The following is an 11,124-nucleotide window of genomic DNA, read 5'->3' as shown; positions in this document are numbered from 1 at the left end:
CGAGGTTTACGTGGTTCAGCACTAAGGCCTACGTCCACGGGGTTTGTTTTTTCACTATGTTCTTCACGGTTACAAGAGTAGTCGAATGACTTTTGGGTTTACATGTATTTTCTCTTCTAAAGGATTAACTTACACTCGAAATCTCTCTCTCCTTTCCTTCCTGATTTTTCCGATCCCCCTTCCTCTTGGTGGAGAGGGGGTATTTATAGAGTTAGAGTGTGGGACCCTCTCTGAAGGCCGTTGGAACCTTATCTTCTAGTGTCTTGTGTCCATCACGCAGAGGTCTGCGTTTGCCACTTGATCACGCAGAGACATCCTCGCTCGTCCCACGGGTTGATCGACACGTATACTTCTCAGAGTGTTTAATGAGGGTAGTGGAGATGCCTGCTCGTGTCAGACAAGTGTCTTCTGCCCCTGTCACGTCCGTGTCAGCTAACTTTCTCTCCACCGTTAATCTTAGCTTCTTTTGGGGATGAGATAAAGTAACTCCTTGGGGTTTATTTGGTGTTCCGTAGTGCATCGTATTTTGATGTCTTGGCCTGCATGCTTTCCACGTATCTTTCTATATACACGTGTCTGATGGTGAGATATATGTATACACAATTTGAGTTTCTTGGAAAAGCAAAAGAAAGGATTCTTCTTTACGGCTTCTAGGTTATTATGTTGCTCACAACCTGTGTGTTTTGTAGGTTGTAACCAATTTTACCGCTTCGTGGTGTGGTCTTTTTTTTTTTTTTGAGGAAAAAAGGTTATATATTGGGGAAAAAATGGTAATTACAAGGGTATTTACAGTGGTTACAACAGGTCAGATTAAAGACCTCCCAAAGCATTTAAAAAAACCTCGATTACATGTAGATTACTTCTTCCCAGTGATGCGTAATTTGATTCATTGCGAAGTTGTTAAAAATATCCGTTTCAGAACACTAAAGGCAAACATCTAGCTTAACTGCATGAATCACTTCCTCCCTATCTTTATTCCTTCCTCCATGAACCCTTCTGTTACGCTCTAACCATAACTCCCATCAAATCGCAAAAGGAAGGACCTGCCAAATCAATCTAACTCTCTTCGAACTCTCTTCGTGGTGTGGTCCTTGTCGCAATATTGCCCTAAATGTACTCGCCGCGGAGCTGCCGGGCGTTGTTGGGTGCAATAATTAAAATAAAGAAAAAATCAAATAAGAAAAAGTTATTGATACTTATCTCTTTTATAATGGAATTGATCGATTGACGAAACGAACGAGCTTCCCATATCTCCACAACAGCAACAAGGCAAAACTTTGGAAAAACAGAGTGAGTCACGTGTTCAACACGTTGTCCTTAAGACATTAGCGCCCGGCTACACTCAAGAGTGATGCTATAGCCCTCACAGGACGGATATCTCCAGGATAAAACACCCTACTACATCTACTACTAGCATATGTAGTAGATGTTCAACTTGAGCTTGGCAGCTCTGAAAAATCGTTAAGGAAAATCGCGAACTCTTAAGAAACGCTATAAAATATTTTCCCTTAGGGGTCCCTCTAAAATATAGAGCAACCCCTTTCCCATAGATTTTACAAAAGTAGTGAATTTCTTTATATAATGAATAAAACAACTTAAGAAGAAACTCCCCGATGTGGGACTAAAAGGTTTATATAGTTTCTTAAAACTACTAAAAATTGGAAACTCCACAATGTGGGACTAAAAAGTTTCATTCACAAAAAAAACAATAAATTATAATTTTTATTAAAACTTTAAAAAATTATTTTTTATTAATCGTTTTCCAACAATCCCCCACATGAATGAAAACTCAAAAAACATGAAAACACAGATAGATCTTGGTAAATCAACATCCCAACCTCACGATCCAAACAGACTGATCGTGCAAGTGTTGAAATCATACTAGTCATTTCTACGTCCTCTCCCTCACACAAAAGTGTGTTGACCCCAGGGTCATACTATGGATTGCATAAATCATAATAGTATTGAGATTTCATCTTTAGTTCTCACATGGTGAGACTATAGGTATCTTTCACCAAAGTGAAAAAGCATGAACTAGTGAACCCTTAGTGACCTTTAGGTCCTAAGTTCCAGTAATACCAAAACCATCAAAACGAAAATCACATAAAAAGCGCAGGAAATACCATTTTAGGCAGAGGTGTCCATGAGGTCTTGAACCTTTGCTTAGTGAGATATTACCGGAATTACTTGCTAGAGACAGTGAACTATGTCTTGAACTGCTAGCATTTGATGTAATTCGCGATAACAACCACGGGTGATATCTCCAAGATTGCTGCCAAGCTCGTGCCGTTTTGTCCAATTTGGCCCTGGACATATCCTGTTTCTCAGAATGCTCTAGAGAATCAAAGCTCATATTCTCATAGGAAGCGGCCCACTTCCTCATTCAGATAGGTGAGTTTCCATAAAGAGTGTTACTGCTACACCCCACTTCAATCTTAAATTGAAACTATAGAACTCATTAAGACTTCTTAAAAGTCATCCTTCACATGCAGTCACACTATCACGTCTACACCATAGGGAAGGGACAGAATAAAATTCTCTGATAGTGTTTACCTTTACCCACCACAAATTAGTTGTCTCATTCGAAACCTTGATCTTGGGATCTCCAGTCAGCAAGGTTGAGTATCCTTCATGGCAAGTTTAATTTATGAGCTTAAGCCCCTTCCCCTCGATGTTTCTAACTATCTCTTGGATAAACCTTTCGTCAAAGGTTGCGCGATATTCTCCTTGGACTTTATCCAATCAATGGAAATAACGCCGATTGAGATTAGTTATTTTCAGCTTTAGCTATTATAGCTTGGCTAACACATGTATAGATATAGCTGGCACAGGCCTATGCCAGAGAGGAATGTCTTCTAAAAAGCATCTTAGGCACTCGGCCCCCTCTCGTGCTTTATCTAACTCAATACTCTCAGATTCCATAATGAATTGAGCAATATATGTGTTTGAAATCTTCCAAAACAAACCTCTGCTAGAGTGAAACATATCCACTCGTAGACTTAGACTCCTCTGAGTCAACTATCCAGTTTACATCACAAAGTCCCTCAAGGACAGCAAGATACCTTTCATAAATCAAAAAAAGGTAATAGAGTATTTTAGGTACCATAATACTCTACTCAGTGCATCAATGCTTGCTCTGGACTACAATTATATCTACTTAACTTACTCACTATAGGCAATGTCTGGACTTACAGTTCATTAAATTCATCAGACATCCTATAACTCTTGAGTATTCAAGTTAAGATACCCATCCTTTTTTCTTGAGTCTACAAGAATAATCGTACGGAGTACAAGCAGGCTTACAATCACACTGATTGTATCTCTTAAGCACAAATTCAACATAATGAGAATGACTAAGACTAAATGTTAGATTATTCTAATCCTCATCCCTAAGATTACATCAACAGGGCCTAAGTCTTTCAAGTCAACGTTCTCATTCAGCGCATGTTTTTAGTGGAATTAATCACATCTATGTTTGTATCAAGTATAAGCATATCATCAACATACAAGCATACAATCACACAGGCATCCTTAACAAGTTACTTGTAAATATACTTGTCAGATTCATTAACTTAAATCCACTACACATTATCACATGATCAAATTTTCTATGTCACTGTTTACGTGCTTATTTTATAAACCATACAAAATTTTGTTCAACTTACAAACTTTGTCATCATAACCTTTCACTACAAAGTCCTCAGGTTGGTCTATGTAAATTTCTTTATCTAATTCACGATTTTAGAAAAGCTGTCTTAACATCCATCTGATGTATCTCTAATTTGTTTATGACAGCAATAACAATTAGCATCTCAACGTAAGTAAATCTCGTCACATGTGAATAAGAATCAAGGAAATATACACCTTCTTTTAGTTTATAGCCTTTAGCTACCAACTTAGCCTAATATTTTTCTACAGTTCCATATACCTAATGTTTCCTCTTAAAGACTCATTTACATCTCATGGTCTTACTCTCTGGAGGTAAACTATAAACCTCCCAAGTCAGGTTCCGACGGACTGAGTCCATTTCACTAAATGAAGCTTCTTACCAGAATGGGGTTTCAGTAGATATCAAGGCTTCTTTACAAGTCCAGGGCTTAGACTAAGCTAGGCATGTTATGAAGTCGGCTTCATAAGAAGTCTCAAGTCTAATTTTTTTTTCTTAGGCTCAACCTTAACTTCATCTTCCTTTAAGATAAGTTCTGACTATTTGAAAATAAATCTAGGGGATCAACAACACATCTCTAATGAGGTACAGGTTTAAGAATAAACATGTTCAAAGAACTCAGCATCCCTAGATTATGTAATAGTATTCACCAAAGTCAGAAAAATCACACCAAAGTCTGAAAAATCAGAACACACAACCAAAAATCTATATGTAGAAGTATACTCAGCATACCTTATATGAAGACATAATCAACATTTTTGGTTTCTATCTACTTCTTTTAGGAAGACGAATGTCAAACTTAGTCAAACACCCCCACACTTCGACGCATTCATAAGAAGGTCATCTACCTATCCATAAATCATATGGATTTTTATCTGATTCTTAAGGGTACTCTATTCAGGATATACTAGTTAACATGACTGCCTCCCCCCACAAGGCCGCAGGTAATCCTGAACTAATCAACATGACAATTATCATCTTCTTAAGGATACAGTTGTTATGTTCAAGGCTTCTAATTGGTTTTGAACTTCAAGTTTATACCTCTTAAGGCTTCTAAGGCATCATCCTTATCCTTAAGCAAGTATACAAGACAATACCTCGTACAATCATCTACGGAAGTTATAAACCATCTTTTACCACAGTGATTTTAGGTTGAACTCATGTCAACTAGGCCTAACTAAATTAATTCTAAGGGATTAGAATTACTATGAACATTTGTGCTAAAAGATTTTAGAGCATATTCATTTCACTTTTGTGTTCAAGATCCAAACTAAATTTGGGTACGAAGCCTATGCTAGGCAGTTTATACATTGAATTATAATTTTACGGTTCCAATTCTACCATGAAAAACATTCAAAGACACACAAAAGAAAGCACAAGAATCAACTATGTTCACTTCATCAGATTTTCCTTCAAACTTATATAGACCCTAAGTCCTATAACTCTTGCTTAAAAAATAACTGCCTTGTTACAACAAGTTTTCCAGACAAAATTAAGATCTTAAATCTTTTTCCATCTACAATAGAACAAGATACAAGATTCTTGCATATGCTTGGAACATGAAAACTTCATTCAATGTGAGAGTATTACAGATATGAGCTTTTGCTCGACCTTTTCCTTTTATGCAACCTCTATTGCAAATGAGTTACTCAAAAAGAGTTTCTCGACATCGCCTATCCTCTGATAGGAGCCGAACAGGTCTCTGTTTCAACAAACATTCTTGGTGGCTCCAGAGTCCACCTTCTGGTCTCTCACATTGGTTGTTAAAATAACTTCCGACATCATGTGAATGAACTCGTTTTAATTTGTTTCAACTAAATTAGCATTAACTTTCTACTTATTAAGGTTTTATGTTGTCTACACTTTACTACCGTATGGCCCATAATTTTACAAACATAACAATCACCCTTAATTAAAGTAACGCCGGATTCAGTTTTACGAAACATACCTTTCTTATGAAGACTACGGTTAGAGTTGTGTTTGATATTCCCTCATTTGTCAGCTTTGGAAGACTTGTGTTCATGCACATGCGCCTGGTAGCCATGTTCCTTTTCAATTTCATGTCACAATCTTCGTTTATACTCTGACCACGGACACGGTAATTTCCCAATCACCTAATACACCACATCTCACAAACCTTAGTTCTGAAACGGAAGATAAAATATGAGTTTTGAAGATAATATCTAGATTTACAAACTTCGTTTGAACCAGCATATCAAAAAACTCATGATTACCCCATAAAAAATACTTTAGTTAACAACAAAAGTTTGCCCGTCAGAATTTTTCAGAAACATTTGTCTGTTTTGTAAAATATCAAAAAAAATACTTTGACAACTCCAAAAATTCTGAAATTTTATGTGAGTAACTATCAGGATGTCTACTACGTTGTGTCAAAAGGATTCATCGAAATTCCTTCTAGGTTAAGAGATAATCTCGAAACTCTACAGCTGACCAAAAAATTATTTTTGTTTTTCACTACACAATTAACATCTATGATTCACAAACCAACCAACCATTTTTGATTATTACAAATTATAATGTCTTAAGATTGTTGAATGCAATAATTAAAATAAAGAAAATATCAAATAAGAAAAAGTTATTGATACTTATCTCCTTTATAATGGAATTGATCGATTGACGAAACGAACGAGCTTCTCATATCTCCACAACAGCAACAAGGCAAAACTTTGGAAAAACAGAGTGAGTTACGTGTTCAACACGTTGCCCTTAAGACATTAGCACCCGGATACACTCAAGAGTGATGCTATAGCCCTCACAGGACGGATATCTCCAGGATAAAACACTCTACTACACCTACTACTAGCATATGTAGTAGATGTTCAACTTGAGCTTGACAACTCCGAAAAAACCGTTAAGGAAAATCGCGAACTCTTAAGAAACGCTATAAAATATTTTCCCTTAGGGGTCCCTCTAAAATATAGAGCAACCCATTTCCCATAGATTTTACAAAAGTAGTGAATTTCTGTATATAATGGAATAAAACAATTTAAGAAGTGGAAACTCCACAATGTGGGACTAATAAGTTTATATAGTTTCCTAAAACTACTATAAATTGGAAACTCCACAATGTGGGACTAAAAAGTTTCATTCATAAAAGAAAACAATAAATTATAATTTTTTATTAAAATTTTAAAAAATTATTTTTTTATTAATCGTTTTCCAACAGACGTATTGTTCCTTAAGGTGGATGTAGAAGAATTGCAGGTGAGTTAACTTATGAAATAAATTTGATATGATGATATCTTCATTGAACTCCTTCAGGTCGTGTCTATGAATCAGCACATAGGATATTGGTATCTTTTGGTTACTAAAACCGAAAGGAACATGTTAATTTAGGATCATTTGATATCATATGGTGTAAAAACATAAAATTAAACAAACTGGCGTACTTTTGCAGAGTGTTGCTGCGGAATGGGAAGTAAGAGCAATGCCAACTTTTGTCTTTGTCAAAGGAGGAGTTGAGGTTGACAGGTTCGCTAGTGCAGACAAAGACAAGTTGGAGGAACTGGTCGCAAAGTACTCCGCTTAAAGCCGATTGTAATAGACTATTTGGAGTTGGCTTTTGAATTGTCATCCATCTTTGAGGACGTGCCTTTGCTTTGCTATGCATGAATCTGGAAGAACAGATGGGGTATCTGTCTTTTTAATAAACTCCAGTTCATCGTTTTATTGAGCTTTGCCTGAAAGAATGGTACACAGGATAAAATGATATTGACATCTGTTAGAATACGAGCATCCAACTCAAAACCAATTGGAAATGAGTGGAGAGGTCCTAAAGGATTATAAACAACGGGATCTTAGATTTCCTAACAATGTAGGACTAATAATCTCAACAGGTGACGCGGAGTAAAGACGCGGTCAAAGACTCGTCGCAAATAACCTGCTCTGATACCATGTTAGATACGGGCATCCAACTCAAAACCAATTGACAATGAGTGGAGAGGCCCTAAAGGATTATAAATAGCAGGATTTTAGATTGCCCAACAATGTGGGACTAATAATCTCAACAACATCTTTAAGTTAAAGAAAACAGAAGTCGTTCACATCTTTAATACAGAGAGAGAAAGATAAAACAGTTGTAACTGACAGACTAAGTCAAGGTTAAATAGGACTGACCTTGACTATCTACATTATTTCTAATATACCCTCAAACCGATATATGCATGCTGCAGGCAGGCCGTGAAGTTTGAAAAAAAAAAAAGAAAATAAAGACATAGCACCCCTGTAAACAGGATAACAGGATGCAAGTAAGAAAAGCACTTTCTCACAAAAACAAAAAACAAAAAAAACAACTAAGTACTAGGGGACTCCAGAAGTAGATGAGGCAGGCTGGAGAAGGTATGAAAGCATAGTCTGTTAGTAAACAGATCGACCAACTGGTCTTCACTGCAAATATGAGAAACAAGAAAAGACCCAGACTCCACAAGCTCCCTGACAGAATGAAAATGGATCTCTATATGTTTTGTCCTGGCAAGAAAAATTGGGTTAGCTGAAAAAGCAATTGCACTAGTAGTATTATCATAATACGAGTTACTAGACAAATGGCCAGGCACATCTAAATCTATCAGTACATAGAAAATCTATTGTAACTCAGTAGCATCTACAAATAATGATTTATATTCGGCTGAAGATTTTGAAATAGTACACTGATTTTTAGAAGACCATGACACCAAGGAAGAACCCCAAAAAAATTTGCATAACCAGTAGTGGACCTCCTAGTATCAGGACATCCAGCCCAATCAGAATCAGTATAAGCCTTGAGGAAAGATAAATCACCAGCTTTAAGTGTCAAACCTTGACCAATAGTTCTTTTTAAATATATGAGAATCCTTTTAACCAAAAGTAGGTGACAATCTGTAGTAGCATGCATAAACTGGCTGACATAATTGACTCCAACGAAAATGTTAGGTCTTGTGTAAGTTAAATATTTCAAACCACCTACAATAGTTATATATTCTAGTGGACATGTCAGTAATATACCATCATATACAAAAGCTATATACGTCTTTTCCACTGGAATGTCACAGGGTTTGCAATTCAACATATTTTCCTTTTGTTAAAGTTCCGAAGTTTATTTGTTTTATGATAGAACTAAAGAATCAGAATTCCTAATACCTTTAATACCCAAAAAATAACTCAAGTTTCCTAACTCTTTCATAGCAAATTCAGACTTGAGAAAAACAATCAACTTATTCAGTACACATTCTGAATTACCAGTCAACATATGTCATCAACATAAAGAAGTAATACTGAAATATCTGAAGCAGTATGAAGAATAAACATAGAATGATCATTCACAGATTTGACAAAGACGACAGATAAAAGAAAATCATTAAACTTAGCAAACCATTGTATTAGTGCATGTTTCAATCCATAGAGACTTTTCTTCAAATGATAACATGATTTTGTTCAGGTGTCTTAGTACATGAATTCTAATTAGAACTCCAAATCTGACAAGAAAAGTTTTAAAAGGACTTTTGGCCAATTCAGATGCACCATGAGTTTGAAAAAAGATGATTTTATAAATGAGAGAAACATTAATTGGATATCATCAGATTTTAAGTACATGGGATAAATCTAGTACTGGTTAAACCTATTGAAGTCATCTATAAACACAATGTAATATCTGTGACCTGAGAGAGAAGAAACAAGAGCTGGACCCCACGCATCACAGTGAACAAGTGATAGTGGTGCAAGAGAACGAGTAGAGAACAATAAAAAAGATAATCTCTTATTTTTAGCAAGTTGACAAGAATCACACACAGATGAAGGAGGAGGAGACTCTAATACAATGTGAAAAAGCGGGAGTCTAATAACCACGCCCAACAATTCGTTTGGAAATCTGAATAGACAAACTCCAATATACTTTCAAGAGAATCAACTAGACTGTTAGACTCAATCTAGAGAAAAGTATATCAAAGAGTTTTATGTATCTCTATCTCTCAATTGAATCTGCAATCAGCAAATAGGAAGCGAGACCGATTGAATATAAGAGAAATAACTTGAACGGTACCAAAGACCAATGTTCAAGGATCAATCAATTTCAATCAACAACCAAAGGTTGAATTTCCCAATTGATCGATTTAACGCACAACCAGTGATATTTCAATTATATAAAAAATATAATGCGGAAAAGAAATAACACAGACACCAGAATTTTGTTAACGAGGAAACCGCAAATGCAGAAAAACCCGGGACCTAGTCCATATTGGAACACCACAATGTATTAAGACGCTACAGACACTAGCCTACTACCAATGAACTTCGGACTGGACTGTAGTTGAACCCTAATCAATCTCACACTGATTCAAGGTACAGTTGCGCTCCTTACGTCTCTGATCCTAGCAAGATACTACGCACTTGATTCCCTTAGTTGATCTCACCACAACCAAGAGTTTCTACGACCCAAAGTCGAAGACTTGATAAACAAAACTGTCTCACACAGAAAAGTCTATAGGAATAGATAAATTTGTCTCCCACAGAAATACCTACGAGTTTTGTTCCTTCTTTTGATAAATCAAGGTGAACAGGAACCAATTGATATGCCAGAATTATATTCCTGAAGAACAAGCCTAGAAATATGAATCACCTCACAATAATCTTAATCGTATGGTAGCGAAACAAGATATTGTGGAATCACAAACGATGTGACGAAGATGTTTGTGACTACTTTTTATCTTTCTTATCGGAGATTAAATCTCGAGCCAATCTTAGAGAAGATAGTACTCAAACATGATAGAAACGGAAGATCAGATCACGCAACTACAGAGAAAATAGTTGGGTCTGGCTTCACAATCCCAACGAAGTCTTTAAGTTGTTAACCTACAGGGTTTCGTGAAAAACCTAAGGTTAAAGGATCGACTCTAGCTTATGCAACTAGTATTACACAGGAGGTGTGGGGATTAGGTTTCCCAGTTTCTAGAGTTCTCCTTTATATATTTTTCAAATCAGGGTTTGAAATCTAATTTACCTCGGTAATAAAGCATTCAATATTCACCGTTAGATGAAAACCTGATTAGATTCAAGCTAATATATTTCAACCGTTAGATCGAACTTAGCTTGTTGTACACAAATGAAATGTACCCTCATTTAGGTTTAGTAATCGTACCTAAACGTGTACACCATGTTGTCTCAATCGTAGTTAACCAAGGTTATCTATATGAACACTCTCATATCAACCTTATTCATCTTAACCAAAACTAGTTCAAATGACTCAAATGAAACTAGTTAAAGAGTTTTTCAATTGTTACATTCTCATAGAATTATACAAGAACACAATTGAAGCAAAATCAGTTTGATTCACTCGAATCAATTCATGAACATTATAGCCACGATTTGTAAAGAATGCATTCCTTAATATATAAATGTATTAGTTCATGAGCCAACCGATTTTAGAACTTTAACCACTCAAGTATTCAAACGGGTACGCATACTTA

Source organism: Papaver somniferum, chromosome 7 (assembly GCF_003573695.1).
Source record: "Papaver somniferum cultivar HN1 chromosome 7, ASM357369v1, whole genome shotgun sequence".
NCBI lineage: Eukaryota > Viridiplantae > Streptophyta > Magnoliopsida > Ranunculales > Papaveraceae > Papaver > Papaver somniferum.
This window is presented reverse-complemented; position numbering follows the sequence as displayed.